The 18,827-nt window shown below is 38.9% G+C and overlaps 2 long non-coding RNA genes across 3 annotated transcripts in view; one reads left to right on the top strand and one right to left on the bottom strand.

The window, feature by feature from the left end:
• LOC112154500 overlaps positions 1-18,370 on the top strand; it is a 51,992-nt gene extending 33,622 nt beyond the window's left edge. The window contains exons 4-5 of one of the 2 annotated variants that reach the window (XR_002920653.1): positions 12,037-12,165; positions 17,471-18,370. This is a non-coding gene — a long non-coding RNA (uncharacterized LOC112154500). Of the gene's footprint in view, positions 1-12,036; positions 12,166-17,454 lie in introns of both variants that reach the window. The other variant, XR_002920652.1, reaches the window with a different exon arrangement.
• LOC118600185 overlaps positions 1-18,827 on the bottom strand; it is a 65,401-nt gene that overhangs the window by 43,276 nt on the left and 3,298 nt on the right. The window lies entirely within an intron of this gene.

Here is an 18,827-nt window from a genome sequence, read left to right as displayed (position 1 = left end):
TAATACCTGACGTAATGTTTTAACACGCGCCGTGGAAGCCTGAACACCGAGTTAACACAGTTTCTTTGATTAATTTCTGTTAATAAATATTAACACTTTCATTCTTTTTGATTAATCGGGTGTGTTAATGTTTACAGCCCTAAAAAAAGACAAAAATCCTTAATGACACATTCACACCAGACGCGATTTGGGACGTCAGCATTGAGAGAGTTTCTAAAAACGCTTATTTAGACTTTTTTATATGAATTATCAGGTAAATAAGTGGGAAAATGTCAAGTTTCACCAGATATTATTCATAATCTAAGTTAAAACGGCTGATAAGAAAACTCTAATGACCCAGCATTCCAGCAGTACTTGAACGCATCACTCACGGATGAATCAGGGAGACGTGAAGAGAGTATCACGATGGAATCCGTGTGGTTTCCTCCATCCAAAACGTGTCAACCTGAGCTACTCGCTCAACATCATCCATGTTTTCCATGGAGAGGCGGCGAAGGAAGTCCAGAAAAAGATGGCGGCTCGTCGCGGCGGTTGACTCAAATTTGATGTGTCCTGTGCTTGTCCCAAACCCAGTCAATCCAGAGGGATTAAAGTAGAAATAATGAATAGATTAAAGGAGAATATAGATCTATGGATAGTAGAACTGGTATTTACTTGGTATACTGGTATTTACTTGGTATACTGGTATTTACTTGGTATACTGGTATTACTTGGTATACTGGTATTTACTTGGTATACTGGTATTACTTGGTATACTGGTATTACTTGGTATACTGGTATTACTTTCCCCCCCTCTCCTGATATTCCACCTGCTGACTAAATCATGATCTGCTCAGAGAAATGATCTAAACCGTCTAAACTTTTCTTCATTTTTCTGCGTCTCATCCTGAATAAAAGCCTCTCCGAGTTTGACTTTAACCGTGGCGGACTTTGTAATGTAATTATTAAAGAAGAATGATGATGCACTCTGGGTAATAACTGGAGAAAGTCTCCCTGCCGAGTTGGCAAACAGAGAAGAGATTCAGCGCAGAGGAAATGACCTTAAAGGCATTTTGCTTTTAAACACCCAAACTGAGCTGCAGTTGGTAAAAGGAGATCGGAGGGATTCGTTTCCCGACTGTCCCAGAACCGGGAGCAAACGGGACAACGATGGAAAACCCAAACCGTGTTAAACAGTGAGCTGAGGAACGAACCAGTGGAGATGAAAACACCGAGAAAGGCTCAGCGAGGAACTGAGACATGAAAAACACAAACCAGCAATTACTGAACAAAGAGACAATGAGGAACTCTAACGAGGTGAGAACATGACGGAATCAGAGGAGAGAAGATGACTGAAGGTCGGCAATAACATTAATAAAGAAGAAATAATCCTTAATTTAAACCCAAACCTGATGCAGTTATTAGAGCTGCAAACGTGGAGATAAAACACACAGGATGGTGTACTTTAGTATCATTTTAATACGTTTTTAATATAAGGTCAAATTCTACAGTACAAGGAATACAAATTCTGACAACACAAATCGATTAGCTTCGTGTGGGAGGGGCCAAGTCACCAGATAAAGAATCAGATGATTCTTGAATAGAAGAGAAGGCATCAGGTACCATCAACCTGGACGTATGTCAGCAATATGCTTCATCAAAATTAGACTTATTGTAAGTTCATTTGGCAGATTTGGAGTTTAGCTAATATTTTAGCATTATGCTAGCTATTTTGCCAAAATTAGACTTATTTTACGTTTTTTAGGCTAATTTAGAGTTTAGTTATTTTATCATTATTCTAACTGTTTATCAAAATTAGACATTTAAATTTCTTTTTGCAAATTTTAAGTTTAGCTGATATTTAGCATTATACTAGCATGCTTTCTCAAAATTTGACTTCATAAAACTTCTGCTCTCCTTATCTTGTTTACATTAAAAGTGGGGTCATCTAGACCCCCTAAGACAGTGCCCTGAACTTTTTTTTATCTTTGATTTTTGAGTTTCACTAATGTCCATGGCAGACATAAAATCCTGTCCACCTTTGTCCACATTTGTCATGGAAGGAATCACACATCAATATGTGGGTGGAGTCATCTGGACCCCAAAGAGAGCAGAAGGGTTTTAAAGGGGCCATACCATCATTTTCTTAAGCCTTTCAGGATGAACTATGTCCATGTATATTATCATATATTACCTTCGGAACACACACACACAAAAAAAATGAAAAATTCGTTATTTTTCGAGAGTTTTTTTTCCTACCAGGAAGTAAAACGACTTCATTCCTGAAGCTCCGCCTCCCACTGCGTGTGGCTGCACTCGACTTCATGACGTCATCTTAGACAAATCCGTGTGTCTGTATTTCTCCCACGAAAATAATCCAAACTTCTTCAGCGATGGATGCACATACGATATATCTGCCTTTAATAGGTCTGGCCATCGCTCACCTGCTCCACAACACACACGTGGTTCCTTCATGATGGTACCACACCGGGGGTGGGGCGGGGGGGGGGTCTTAAAGGAGCACCACGTCTAAAGTAACAAACACCTGTTGAGCTGGAATTTATTGAAGACAGGACTCCAATGGAAGATATACGGTGTTCTGCATCTAAAATGAAAGTTTTCGTCACTAGCTCTGTGGAGAAATTGAGTGTTGGTGTTAGACTGGGGGCGGAGCTATCAGAGCAGACTCTTTCGTGGGTATGGGAGGTTTTTGGAGCTTTGATTTAGCCTTGATGTGGTGATGTTTGAAGTGAAACCAACCCTGATTGGGACGTTTTATTTTGAAAATCTGGTTATCTGTGTTATTCTGGAGTTTTTAATTTGGTCTAAAGAGGTAACCATTGTTACAGTCTAGCTATGGTAGCAGAACCTTCTGAGTGGAGAAATGAACGGTTCAATCTGGTGTTGCGTTCAGGGACTGTAGGTAAAATGAGACCTTAATGGATCCAAGCTAACAACTTTATCCTTTCTTCCACTTTTTATTGGTCTTTCACACCTATATGCATTACATGGTTCATCAATGTTTATGTTGCTTCATGGACACAACAAAGTTCTGACGAATATGACGATCCATAATGTGGAGTTTGCTGTGAGATTTGAACTAGAAATCAATTCTGTTGCAGTGAAATGGAGACACCTGCCTTATGAGAAACGTGTTTTCGTGGGCGTGTGGAGTCCAATATTTGGAGAAAATGGGAAGGAGGAATGTGCAGCTCTAAAAATGACCGGAGACGGTCTCCAACTTCAAAGTTTGTGGCAGGTTTGGGTTGTTTTGACATTTAAAAGGAAAAAACTAAAAAAAAACAAACATTTTGGAGACATTTCATCGATCTACATTTAGAATGACTGCTCCAACTTTATGAATAAAAAAACACTTATTACTGGAGCCTAGCTCCCGTTCTACTATTATAATAAATAAATCACATTTTTCTTTCCAATTTTCTCTGGTGTATCTAAAAGGTACAAACCGCTGAATGAAGTCAACCATAGAAAGCGGTCCAACTTTAATAAGTTCTAGACAATTCAGTCACCATTAATTCACCATATGGAGGCCGCCATCTTGGAGCCAGATGTCGTCAGTAACTGTAAGTAAGTGATCGGTCTGAGATGGAGAAAGCTGAGACGTCACCAATAGGAAATGTCTATCAAAATGATGTCAATTCAGAGGCCATTTTTCCTTCAGCATTTTGGGACCAGACGACATTAGTAAGCATTGACTGAGTCGAGTCCAAGTCAACATTTCTATGGCAACCACTCTCACCAATCAGGATAGAGCTTGTTGGAAGTCCACACCTCTACCAATTGAAAGTGGACTACACAAAATCTGTGAAACGTTTCAGATGTTGGACTTGGGGCCAGCAGGCTCCACCTACTTTTACTGGGGAATCTGATTGATCCGTTTATAATTTGTAACTTTAAAGGTTATTCAGACTGTGAATGCCCATCGGTCCGGATAGTAATGAAGATTACGTTTGGTCTGTATTCAGACTCTACCAGAGATTTCTGTTTCGGACCAAAGATTGTAAACAAAACCACGTGACTACAGATCTCTTCAGTTATTGGCCAGCAGTTACATGGGCGGGTCCAAACAAAGTGAGTGTAAAAAGTGTTTTTAGCTGTTAAAAATGCTCTAACAAGTAATCATCTGGAACAATTACTTCATTTTTGCTATCAAAACAATCAATGCTACATGCTAGCTGTTTTGACTAACCTAAGTTTTTTTTCATTTTTTTAGGCGAATTTGTTATTTAGCTAATATTTTAGCTGGCTATCAGCTTCAGCGTTTTCAGCTATTAACACTAGCATCTTCACCTATCAGCACTAGCATCTTCTGCTATTAGCACTAGCATCATCAGCTATTAGCACTAGCATCTTCCACTATCAGCACTAGCATCTTCAGCTATCAGCACTAGCATCTTCTGCTATTAGCACTAGCATCATCAGCTATTAGCACTAGCATCTTCCGCTATCAGCACTAGCATCTTCAGCTATTAGCACTAGCATCATCAGCTATTAGCACTAGCATCTTCCGCTATCAGCACTAGCATCATCTGCTATCAGCACTAGCATCTTCTGCTATTAGCACTAGCATTATCAGCTATTAGCACTAGCATCTTCCGCTATCAGCACTAGCATCTTCCGCTATTAGCACTAGCATCTTCCGCTATTAGCACTAGCATCATCCGCTATTAGCATTAGCATCTTCCGCTATTAGCATTAGCATCTTCACCTATCAGCATTAGCATCTTCAGCTATTAGCATTAGCATCATCCGCTACTAGCATTAGCATCTGCCGCTATTAGCACTATCATCTTCAGCTATTAGCACTAGCATCTTCACCTATCAGCATTAGCATCTTCCGCTACTAGCATTAGCATCTTCCGCTATTAGCACTAGCATCTTCACCTATCATCACTAGCATCTTCAGCTATTAGCACTAGCATCTTCATCTATCATCACTAGCATCATCAGCTATCAGCACTAGCATCATCAGCTATCAGCACTAGCATCTTCAGCTATTAGCACTAGCATCTTCATCTATCATCACTAGCATCTTCATCTATCATCACTAGCATCATCAGCTATCAGCACTAGCATCTTCAGCTATTAGCACTAGCATCTTCAGCTACTAGCACTAGCATTTTCAGCTATTAGCACTAGCATCTTCAGCTGGAGTTTGACACCCCTGAGTTAAGGTCTTTGTTGACAAAGCATTGGTCTGGTGCCAGTTAAAGCTCACCTTCGACATATATAAGTGAAGGCCTCGAGAACACCAAATCTCAGTACCAGCTCAATCCAGTTTTTATTAAATTGACTAAATTCCAATTCGTCTTTTGATCCCCTTCTTCCTCATCAGTGATCACGCTGAGGTTACCAGTGGTTAACCTCACAGTATCTTCACCTTCCAGTCGTCTCACAAAGCTGACGAACCACACTCACCATCTGAGATGATTCATGGCTGGATTTGGACCACGACCGTTCCATGAGGTGATTCTGGGCTTCTGGGTCAAAATTGACCCATTTTGACTCCATTTTGACCCAGAGGTTAAACTCTGTCGACCAATGAGTAAGATGTTCCAGTCACGACCTTGTCCCGACTCAAAGCTCACTTAGCCATTGTTAGCATCGTAGAGCTTGATGAAAGGGCGTCCACCCTGAGACCCAAAGCCTCACTGCTAAGGTTTGGTACCAAAACTTGGTTCTAAGTAGGAACCGTTATGATTTACAAGGATCGACCGAAACCTGCAGGACGTCAAGAAACATCGACACCAAAAATGTCAATTTTGTGACGACTTTGGAATAAAAATGTGTTTAGGAGGATGTAGGCTTTATTTTTTAGTACTAAAGTACCAAAATTGTAACTGATTAGGAACCAAACAAAAGAACCGCTTTGGCACCAGAACCAATAAAACCCAGTTGGTGCCCAACCCTACTTCCCAATTGACATTTGGCATAAAGACTGAAACGTTCCCTCATGGGACGACAAAACTGCCCAATTTTACACACAAAGTGTAAAAACTAGAAGTGATTTAACCTTTTAGCCACAGTTTTCTTTGACTCTGTCAGAAAAATGTCAACCAAACATCTTCAAAACAAAAACACGGCAGCAGATTCTGGTCTGCAGCAATCACAGCCGCCTTTACATATCCAATCTGTCTCCATCCTCCCCAGACAAACATCGCCTCTCGGGGTCTCCACCTGCAGACACGACGCACCCTCACCTTAATGAGACAGCTGACAGTGAGGGGGGGGCTGCGGTGTATGTAGGTGTAGACGCGTCTCCGAGAAATGTATGTTTTTCTGGTGTCTGTTCAGGCAATCGTCTGCAAATGAGTGTGTGTGGACGCCACATCTGCCACAGCTAATGTCCTCCCCATGAGTGAGAGAGACGGCGTGGACGCACACAAACACACAAACACACACACAAACACACACACACACAAACACACACACTTCATATATATGGAAATTGATTTTCTCAAGGGAGCGTCTCAGCCAGCTGCTTGACCATAATAGTCCTGCTGCAAACGGTTCAGTCATGTGAATGTGTGTCAGGCTGGAGCTCAGGGAGGTTTGTGAAGTCCTCAAAAATACTGAGTCGCTTCTGCCCCCCCAACGCCCCCCTCCCCACCTCAGAACCTCAGAAAATACAAAAATCAGTTTCCCATCCCCAACAAAATCTTCAAACTGACTAGAGCTGCCACGATTAGTCGACTAATCAACTTAATAGTCAATTAGTGGTTACTTTATATTATATGTAGTAAAGTTGAAATTTATAATGACATTCTGCTAGATTTTTGGACTATTTTGGCATTTATTAAGGTTTTTTAGGCTATTTTGGAGTTTAGCTAATATTTTAGCAACATGCTAGCTCTTGTGGCTAACTTGGGCTTTTTTCAGTTTTTTTAGGCTAATTTGGCGTTTCACTAATATTTTAGCTAGCTATCACCTTCAGCTATTTCAACTATCAACTTCAGCGTTTTCAGCTATCAGCACTAACTTCTTCAGCGTCCAAATTCTGCTTCCAGCATTCACACTAGCATTATCGTAGGTAATGCTATATATCTAGTTTTAGTTAGTTTAAAGCTAATGATGGTTAAGATGTGTGTTTTACATCCAGTTTGCACATGACCCGATTAGTCGACTAATAGAAAAAAATGATCGGCGATTAGTTGACTTTTAAAATAATCGTTTGTGGCAGCACTAAATCTGACTGAAAATCTGTCCTGATTATTTGTAAAATTATAAATAAAATCTACAGGGAATAAATGATCTGTCAGATATGGACGATTTATCTGTACGAGTATCGGTATCGGACGATATTTGTATAATTCGAGTTTATCTGTAACTAGACTAAAGTGGATTACGTTTAAGTATAGATCTAGATTGAAGTGGATTACGTTTTTGTAAAGATCTAGATTGAAGTGGATCACGTTTTGGTAAAGATCTAGATTGAAGTGGATTACGTTTTTGTAAAGATCTAGATTGAAGTGGATTACGTTTTTGTAAAGATCTAGATTGAAGTGGATTACGTTTAAGTATAGATCTAGATTGAAGTGGATTACGTTTTTGTAAAGATCTAGATTGAAGTGGATTACGTATTTGTAAAGATCTGGACTGAAGATCTATGAAGAAAGGAGAACTTTGATCTTGATCCGGCACGTCTTGGAAGCGAGTCCTGTGATCCTGACGGATGAGAATTGGTTAAAAAAGCAGCAACAGGAGCGAGCTGCCACCTATTTGTTCTGAAATATAAGGGGCAGCGCGGGGAAGATGACAGGCAATCAGCAAGAGCGGAAACTCAACAGGGGAGACACGAGACGTGAAAGGGTCTGAAATAGAGACACCAGACGTGAAAGGGTCTGAAATAGAGACACCAGACGTGAAAGGGTCTGAAATGGAGCCTTTTTGGTGCAGATATCCTGTCACGGTGCAGAACGAAATGCCTTTGTTACACTTAGTGTCCAAGTAAGACATGACAAGAACAAGCACACGGGCCGGATCCGTCTTCTGAGGTAGTGAAGCCATCATTTAGACTGTGTTGGGGTATGAAGTCTGGATCGGGTAGAAAATAGAGAGAAGAGAATGAAAAGAGGAGATGAGATGGAGGAGAGAACAGAAATAGTGAGTCATTAAAGCAGAAAGCTCTTGTGTTCTGGGCTTTTACAGTTTGGACGCTGGTTTGGCTCTTGATTACACCCATTACTGCAGGTAAATACTTCCACTCTTTGCACACTGCTTTGCTAAAACAACCTCCCTGTTTGGTCATCTTGACGTTCCGTAGTCAATTAGTTTGTCTGACGTCTTTATTGAAGAGATTCTGTTTTCTGGAGCCAAAGAAAAGCAAATAGAAAAATTACATTTGCTGCAAAAATTCATGGTAAAATGCTAAAAGCTGGAGCTGAATCTGTGGAAGTAGAATTATCCACCGAAGAAAATGTTGGAGATCGTTAACCTAAAACATAGATGTCTAAACTAAAACCGTAAAATTAATCTGGAACAAAGAAAAATAAAATAAAATAAGATCCAAACTCAATCGCACAAGAGGCCAAAATCTAAAACACACTTTAGGTCGCGGGTAGGATAAACATTCATTGAACACTCTAAAACTACATTTTTAAAACGTTAAAACTGTAACGTTTTACATAATTATGACCTAGATATATAACATTACCAGTAATAATACTAGTGTAAAAGCTGTAAGCTGAATTTGGCTGCTGAAGATGCTGAAATTGATAGCTGAAACACTGGAGTTGATGGCTGAAAATGCTAAGGCTGATAGTTAGCTAAAATATTAGCTTAATGCTAAATTAGCCTTACATATTAAAAAAGCATAAAGAAAAAAAAAAACTTTGGTTAGTCAAAACAGCCATCATGTAGCTGAAAAAATAGCTGAACTCCAAAACAACCTAAAAAACTTAAATAGAAAAGCCTAAATTAGCCAAAACAGCTAGCATGTAGCTGAAATATTAGCTAAACTCCAACATAGCCACACAAAAAAATCCAAAATAAATTCCAAAATATTCCAAAAAGCTAGGAGAAAGTAAATTTTTAAAACGTTAAAATCTTAAATGTTGAAACATAATTATGAACTAGATTTGCATTACCTACGATAATGCTAATGTGAACGCTGTAAGCTGAATGCGGCTGCTGGAGATGCTGAAAGTGACAGCTGAAACACTGGAGCTGATAGCTGAAAACACCAAAGTTGATAACTTAAAATGCTGAAGCTGACAGTAAGCTAAAATATTAGCTTAATGCTAAATTAGCCGTAAAAGAAATTCAAAAATGATTTCCCAAAACAGCTAGCATGTAGCTGAAAAAAATAACTAAACCTCAAAAAAACCTAAAAAAACTGGAAAATAGCCTAAATTAGCCTAAACAGCTAGCATGTAGCTGAAATGTTAGCTAAACTCCAAAATAGCCTAAAAATACTCCCAAATAAATTCTAAAATATTCCAAAAAGCTAAAACCGTAACTTTTTAAGATATTTATTAATAATAAAAATACAGGAATATTATTCCAGAATAAATCAATTTAAACCTTAAATAAATTTCAATATTTTACTCTCCATAAAAATATATTTTGTGAAAATTATTATTAATTTAATAAAAACAATAAAATTTAATGTTTTGACACGTGTTGAAGGGAAGTTCAGGTGTAGTGACAGCACGATAAAATAAATATACGGGAAGAAAAACTCTTGTATACATGTACACACACAGTAGCAGAGAAATTAAATTAAAATAAAATATATATATTTTTTAAAGTAGTGTGCTGTATAGTTTTAAGGGGGTATTGAGGGAATTCAGACACAATCATCAAAGATGATTTCTGGAAACATCCTGATTGTGAAACTAAAAGACTGAAATGAATCTGGGCCTCTCCTGCAGCTGAAGCAAAAGGTGAAGTCTAGATTGGAAGATTTCTCCCGTCTTTTCTGTAGTGTTCTCCACGTTTCTTGTGATCCGTTTTTCTTTTATTTGTGCTCAAACTGAACCGCCACAGCAGCCGAACGAGCCGCTATCTAACTAGCTCCCACTTTGAACGCTGTTCTCGTCTGCCCTCGGCCACAGAACAACTTGAATTATTTTGAGCCAGCTGTCCCTTTTCCTGCCCTTCCTGGCTGTTGGAGCGGAGCAGTCGTCTTCCGGCTGTAGGTGGAGCCGCGGCCGTCCTCCAGATCAGACAAAGAGATGACACCCTTCCCCTGGAGCCGCGTGTAATTGCTCCACAGTAGAAACGCACAAATGAGCTCCGCTGCCAGAGATTTCCTCCCTTTTCCCGCCGTTTTCTTCGCCACATCCATGCCCGGATGATGAATTACAACGCCGGCTTCCTCGATGGGTTTGCACGGGACCACAAACACATGCACGGCTAGCTAATTGCAGCGGGCTAACAACAACAACAACGCTGGCAGGAGCCCCGAAAGATTTAATGGAGAGACTTGTGTCATCTGAAAGAGCAACACATTGGTGCCAGACAACCGCTGACGCACACGGAGGGTGAGCTTCCACGTCCAGATGCTCCTTCAGAACACACTTGGTGCATTTAGCAGCGTTCTGCAGAGATGATGGTGTCTGAGCGCCGAGATGTCGGACTTTTGCTGCAACTTTTGTTCAAAGTTTTTTTTTTTTCCTGTTTTCCCGTGGAGGATTTTTGGTGGAATTTCTAATTTGAATGAAACCCCCGACCCGCCCTCACTAGCTGCTACACGCCCCTCCCCCACCAGCACTCTGGTCACATTCTAGACAAAGTCACAGAAAAAAAAATGCATTTTTTCCAAATAGCACCTTCTCTGTTGGCTTTATCTCCATAGCAACCACTTTATTTTTTGATCGTCTGGTGATAACGAATATTTCTATGTGATTTTTAAAAGAATCGGCTAAAGTAAACTTTTGGATTTCCTTAGCAACGGAGTTTTTTGTTAACCACACCCACATTTCTTATGTTTTCTTATCATATTTCATATCAATTTGTTCTGCTTGATCTGCATATATATATTTATTACATTTTCCCAATATTATGGTGTAAATATGTTTGCAAGAAAATTTAAGATGGCAGAATTTTCAAAGGTCACAAAACTTCTTTTGTGGTTCTTTGAGGAAAAATCCAAATGATTCGAATAAAGGGTTTTTATTTTATTTTAGGTAATTGCAATTTGTGTTTTTAACATGTCAAATAACAAAATTAAGGTAAAATGTTCTTTAAAATAAGTTTAAAGATTATATTGTATCCAGATCTTCCTCTGTCAGAGACAATGTTCTTAAAGAAAATAAATGGACTTAGATTTTAAAAAATGGATCGTACAACAAGGTTGTGATGTTTATGTTGAACACTAAAAGGAGATGAAGGATTAAGGAGTAGTGGTTACTTATTGTTATTTATTTAAAGAAAATTTAAAATTTGACAGAAGCTGCATTTTATTTTACGAAAGAAAACAGTATTTTTGTGCAGTTTTTGTAAATATCTAAAAGCTGAATTTTATAAACAAAAAATAATAATAATCAAAACAAATGGACACAAAACCAGAAATAAAGTGTATTTCACTACACAGTGAAGTGGCTCTAAGTGGAGCCAAATGATTCTATTTGGACCATTTCATGTTCCAAATGCTTGATTTACTGCAAATGTAATTAATCAAAAACTCTTTAACGCTTATCATAAAATGTATTCATAAACCGTCCTGCAGGAACACGGATCACATCACTACTTTGACGTAACACAAACTGATGCAGAGATCCTGTTTGGAGTGATCACAGAGAGGAGACTGAGGGTCAACTTTAGGGTCATCAGTCATCGAGAAGACGAACCAGGAATTGTTTTCTCCTTTCATAACTTGTAGAGACGACGTAAAGTAAGATATCACATCAACACTGTTGCTCAGCAGACGATGGTGTGAATTAGACGCCTGTTTTAGATCTTCAGCCCCATCGGGTCTGGCAAACGTCACCTGACCGACCTGCGAACGTTCTCACGTAGCAGAAATAGACCAGCGGCTGAACGCAGCAGAACGACACGAATATGTTCGCTTCTAAACTTCTCAAACTCGTGCAGGAGCGTCTGAACTGAAGAGTTGGCGAGGAACGCCGGGTGTCGGCGAGGAGGAACCTGCAGCACCAACAGTGCGATTCTTCACAGCTTTCCTGCTGCTTTTCATGGCGCCGAATCAGAAGGCTTCCACCTGTGAGTCAGCACCGCGGAAAATGTGTCTGTGCATTCATTTACCTCACATTAACAACCTAAACATTCTGTGTGAAAAATGAGGAGCTGACGGTTTGGAGATCCACGAGATTCTGAAGCTCAAAGTACAGATTAGTACATTTATTTAAAAAAAGATCAAATTCTTTGTTTTTCTATCAAAGTCATGGATGATATTGTGTCTCTTTAGATCACATCTGTCATCATTTGATAATTAGCAAGAAAGGGAGGGGTCAGGGGCGGGGCTACTCTGCTCCCAAAGCCACGCCCCCTCAGAGAAGATTTTGGAGAGAGAGGCTTCACATCAACATGGAAAATGGCATTTTAAGACATTTATGTTGTGGGATTTTGGTTCATAATCATTAAAAGAAAACTGGGAATTATTTTTTATTTAATTTAAATTTAATTTCAAATTTGTTCCAGTTTTTACTGACCAAAACCAAACAGGAGCTGCAAAGTCTGTTTTAATCATTCTAATAATTGAATTCTTTGTACAACAATTTTCACTTATTTTACTTTTTAACCACAGAACAAAAGTTCCCCTTAAATTAAAACACAAAATGTCAAATATGTTTCTCTGCAGATTCTCTTGAAACAGAAAGAAGAGAAAGTTTAATCAAAGACAGCATTTTACATTTTCAGGACTTTAGTGCTCAGTTTCTCATTTTTCTATTAAATATAATCATGACAACATTGGTGCAGAATCTCCTTTTTTAAATAAATCTATATTAGTTTATTCCGATTCCATTAATAAACTATTAACTTTCTTTTTCTTATTTATCTGGCATGTTAAAATTCAAAATATAATCGAGAAATCTTGATTAACTAAAAAAAGGTGACGTATTTTTACTCAAATGGAGGAAGAAGGAGCCGCATGTGGAACCGGATAGTTGGATTTCTTGGACAAACCTGGGATGTTTCAGGAAAATGTGAATTTGTGGCCGACTCAGTAGGAGTGTGTCCGGCGATACGATGCGTATCCCGATACGCGTCTCACGATGCGATACGATGCGTATCCCGATACGCGTCCCACGATGCGATACGATACGATGCGTATCCCGATACACGTCTCACGATGCGATACGATGCGTATCCCGATACACGTCTCACGATGCGATACGATGCGTATCCCGATATGCGTCTCACGATGCGATACGATGCGTATCCCGATACGCGTCTCACGATGCGATACGTATTGCGATGTTTCCCAGTCTTGGGATAAGACTCCAAAGGCCAACAAATAATTGAGTAAATATCACCATGTCAACATTTTAGATCGATACAAGATCCACCCTGAACCCTTAATTCAGATCACACTCAGGTTGGTGCAGATAAAGAAAGTGTACAACACACAATCACGATATTTGTCTCACGATACAAAACATATCACAATAACTGGATGAATCCCAATCCTGGGATAACACTTCCAAGAAAAAAATTAATAAAATATCACCACATAGGTGGATAAGAGAAAATATTTCATCACTTAATAGATTTTCCCTAAGAACCCTAATTATTGGTTAATTGGCCTGTGGGCGGAGCTAAGCCTTCTATAAGGGAAGTGCTGCCTCTCACAGAAATGCTTTGTGTCTTCTATTTGTGTTGGTTTGGGATCATTAAATCTTGGGCTGGTATCGATCATTTCCAGAAATGATTCGATTCACCAGATCCTGGATCGATATGATTCCGATTTTTTTAGATTCACTCAATTTAATTCGAATCAATTAAATTTTGAGCTTACGTATTTATACACATTTATTAAGTATTACATTAATAATCTACTATACGAGTTGAATATATTTATATTAATCTGATACAGTTCAAATACTGTAAAACTTATTGTATTGTTTCATGGATTCTCAAAAGGAAAAACTAACAGGAAGTTTCAGATAAATAACATTGTTCTGCCTCTCCTGGAGGGCGTTTGAGTTTGGCCACTAGGTGGCGATTGTGCAAAAGCATTACACCTTATTCCAGTATGAGTAAAAAACTGTTTTAGACCACAAATGTTTACTTTAAAAATGTTTTTTTAACATTAAAATTCCTACCTGTGAGTTTATAAAGCTACGTCACCGAGGCGACCGAGCCTCGACAACTTGGGGGCTCGTCCGGGATAAAGATGTTCATTTAGTCAGCGATCTATTTTTATGTCGACCGAGTGTTAGCATTAGCTGTCCTATGGGAAATTCCATTAAATGTTAGCATCAAGCTAGTGGACTTTAGCTTCATGTGCTAAATCAATTTATAATTTTAATAAATGATTATTTTTCTATTAAACTTTAAGCGATTTTAATCAACCCAGCCCTAATTCAATAAACTTTTTCCCTTAAATTTCTGGCTGTGCCATCTTACTTTATTTTTTCATTGATAAGGAAAACGCTGTCACACACATTTCCAGCAGATGCTTCAACAACGTCCTCATTCAGCTGAATCAAACGTTTTTCCTTCATTTCTATTGATTTTCTTGTTTTGACTTCAGCTGAATCCTAAAACGTGACCTTTGACGGGACATTCCAGGTATTTCTGTTGGACATTAAGCTCCACACGGATCCTTTGGAGTCCGGAGGCTCCGAAAAGGCCCTTTCATCCCTAAAGAGCGACCTCCACCAAACCAGGCCAAGGACGTCACTCAGAGCCTCTTTTTTCTTAACCGGCAGAAGCGATTTCTCAGCGGTTCCACACGGACTTTGAAGAGGGCCGTCACACATTCATGAGGAGCACCTGTTCCATAATCAAATCTATTCCCTCCAGTCGCCGCGCGGCGCCTGAATCAACCTTCACGTTTCCCACGCGGACGCTCTCATCCTTCCCACCTCCTCCTCTCATCACACATGAAGGACCCTCTTTTGTCTCCTCGGAGAACAAACGAGGTCGACCTTCGCTGGAAGAACATGAAATGCACCCGCCGCCGCGGCGTTTGTGGGCCTCAGATCGGAATCCCTTTCTCTGCACGCCCCATTTCCGTTTCTCAGGGGCGAGCGGCGAGTTTTCCAGCTTCCTCGAGTCCTTCATCTTTTCATTGACCTCAATCTTCTCAGCTGGTCCTTCAGGTTTTTTCACTCCTGTTTTTAGAGATCGTTACAGTCAATAAAGGTTTATTCAAAATCAGTTTTCTTCGACAGATCTATGAAGTATAAAAGAATATTTTTTTTTTATAGTTTCTCAGACATAAACAGGTTGAAAACTCACTATGATTAAAATGATGTTTTTAAAATGTTCTTGTGGTTTTTTTCTGACCTATAGGAAGAAAATTAATCTTAAAATTACATCTCTGACTAAGGCTGGGTTAATAGATTTAATAAACAAATCTGAATCAATCAAAGTTTAAAAGATCAATAATCGATCCATAAAAGTAGAAATCAATCTAACGCATGAAGCTAAAGTCCGCTAGCTTGATGCTAACGTTTAATAGAATTTCCCATAGGACGGCTAATGCTAATGCTAACGCTCAGTCAACGTAGACTCACATTTCTGACTAATGAACATCTACAGCTATGAATTCTCCAAACTCTTTTCAGGAAATGTTTTTTTAATAAATATAAAATTCATTTTCATTAAACGGAGAAATTAAAACACAAACAGTGAATCAAACAAGAACATTTTGTCTTTTGGCATCATTTTTTCTAAAAAAAACTTCCCCAAACAAACATGGAGTCTTAACTACGGTGGCCCTGAAGTCCAAATTACATCAGCAAGTCACTCAACACAAAAACATATTAAAGGTCACAATAAAAATGTAAAAGCAAAACAACTGTTTTTGGTAAAAGAATAAAAAAAAATAAAACATCAAACAACAAAAGTAATTTATAGAAATCAGAATAAAACAAAGAAAGAAACCAGAAGGTCGCCACCAAAAGACGTTTGTCCTTCATTTCAACGTTATTCCTCATGAAGTGACACTGGATGTGTTGAGTATTAATCTTAAACTTTTATTTGTAAACATTTGAAGAAACTTAGACGTCATAAATAAAATGTCATTGATGTCCCACAGAATCGACCTTTTCTGTCCTACAGAAGAGCAGAGATAAATCACATTCTGGGAACTTCTGATTCTCAGAATGGGAAGAATCTGCACAGTCGGCGCTCTCGGCTCTGATCAGGAAATATGATCATTTAGATGGAGGATTTTCCCTTTCGTATGTTGTGGAATGAATCTTACATTTGGGTTCAGCCTCTCTTCTCTTCTTCTTCCGGTTCAGATTAAGGACCATCAGTGGAGGCTGTTAAACATCTCTTTTTGTAATAAAACGCAGAACGTGCTCTCAAAGTAACTTTGCTGTCGGAACAAACGGTTCAGAATATTAGTGTGAACGATTAGAAGCTAATTCGATGTCATTTGTTATTAAATCAGGATTAGTTCTTGTTTTGTTGAGATTAAATGAGAGTTTGTGTTCAGTCATGCGTCCTCACTGCTCACAGAAAACCAGGTTTAATTCGGTGAATTTACCCCAACAGATCAGAGTTCATGTTTGGACTTAGTGAGGTCTGATCCTCCTTTCTGCAGTTCTGTACGGTCCAGATGTCACAATAAGGACGGGCAGTTCTGATCCCTATAACATTAAAATAGACCTTTTCTAGTTTTGTAAAGATTTTGAGAAGTTCTGATTATTGTCAACATCTCAAAAGATTCTCTGACTAAGAAATGCCGTAAAATGCTTTGATCCTTTTGCACATCCAGGGAACCAATCGGGTTTCAGGGATGGATTTGTTAGCGACAATCATTGATAAATAGCTAATTTGACGAGTTTAGTCTCAGCTGGAAAAGAGAAATACACAAAAACTGTTAAGTAACCATTTAAAAATCACTTCAATTAAAACATATACTCTGTTACTCTGTTTAGCTCTAATGTTGGCGGTCTTTTGACAATAGAAATTCTTCAGCCGTTTACGTAATTCCAATGGATCCTGAAGAGGAGGAAAGGGGGCGTCACGCTGACGTACAATCAGGATAAATCAGCTGATTTTGTTGCATCGTTACATCAAAGCAGACAGAAATCTCTGCATCAGAATCAGCTGAATCACGTTGATCTTCTAAGATTTGTTACTCAGGTGTCGCCATGTGTGGAGCTGAAAGGTTAAAGGTCAGGGATGCTTCATTTCCCAGCGTTACAGAAGTGATCAAATGGAAGCTATTAAAGCCTAATTTGAAACTTTTAGGTTTGACGCAGAGCCGCAGATGACGCGATCTCCTCCCGCCTCATATCACTACGAGTTTGTGATCTCTCCAGAGCTGCAGCTCTGAAATAAGTTAAAGAAATCCGTTTCTCAACTCAGCATTTCTGGGATTCAGACACGTGGCAGCTGGAGAGGGTTGGGCCAAACCCCCGGAGGAGCTGGATTCCTCCGTCTCTCCTGCAGCGTCGCCGAGGAGGTAACAAACAGAAGCCGGCTGAGTAAATACCAGGAGCCAAACGGGCGAGGAAGAGGAGCGCGGAGGATGAAGGCAGTCCTGCGGCTGAGGAGGGAAAAAGTGACAAGAGAAAGCTGAATGGAAGAGAATCTTTGAGTGGAAGTAAAAAAGACAGCTGAGAGAATCAACAAATGTGTGCAGAAAGAAGCGAGCATCAAAGCGTCAGCGGGGAATACAGCAGAGCTTCAGTTCACCTCCTGCCAGCTGGAAGAGAGGAGCGCAGAAAGGAAAAAATAGCTTTGGTGAATTAAAAAAGCTTCTGCTCAGATGCAGTTCAGACTTTCCAGCAAATAAAAACCTGACAAATGCTGGCAGAAGCAGCAGACGCACAAACTTCTGCAGTAAAAGTGACACCAGACGCTGTCGATTACAGTCCTGTCATTAAAGAAAAGCAAACTAAACCAGAGAGCTGGATTACCTGTGATAATACTAGAGTGATGCTTTTAGCTGAAAGTGGTCACTAAGAAGGCTGAAGAATTGTATTTTATTTCCTGAATGCCATAAATGTGCTCAACGTTTTAATACCAAACAAAACAAAGAATTTAAAGAATCTCATGAAAAACAAACTGCAATGTTATTAAAATATTAGCATAACTCCAAATTAGCCAAAAATAAAAACTCAGTAGATGACAACTTAGCAAAAAAAAGCTAACATGTTGCTAAAATATTAGCTTGACTCCAAATTAGCCCAAAACAACTCAGTAGATGAAAACTTAGCCAGAGAAGCTAACATGTTGCTAAATTATTACCTCAACTCCAAATTAGCACAGAAAAACCTCACTAGATGGCAACTTAGCAAAAAAGCTAACGTGTTATTAAAATATTAGCTTAACTCCAAATTAGCCCAAAACACCTCAATAGATCTTTACTTAGCAAAAAAAGCTAACATGTTATTAAAATATTAGCATAACTCCAAATTAGCCAAAAATAAAAAACTCAGTAGATGACAACTTAGCCAAAAAAGCTAACATGTTGTTAAAACATTAGCTTAACTCCACTTAGCCTTAAAAACCTCATTAGATGCCATATTAGCTAAACATATTAGCCTGTTACTAAATTATTACCTCAACTCCAAATTAGCACAGAAAATCCTCACTAGATGCTAACTTAGCAAAAAAAGCTAACATGTTGTTAAAATGTTAGCTAAACTAAAAATTAGCCTTTAAATCCTCACTAGCATTGATATCATTTACATGTTGAACGTTTTGATACCAGTATTGCGATGTTTTCAAAGTGC

The sequence above is a fragment of the Oryzias melastigma genome, linkage group LG19, assembly GCF_002922805.2.
Source record: "Oryzias melastigma strain HK-1 linkage group LG19, ASM292280v2, whole genome shotgun sequence".
NCBI classification, from domain to species: domain Eukaryota; kingdom Metazoa; phylum Chordata; class Actinopteri; order Beloniformes; family Adrianichthyidae; genus Oryzias; species Oryzias melastigma.
Note: the sequence above shows the minus strand (reverse complement) of the source record. Positions and strands in the feature narration are given on the sequence as shown.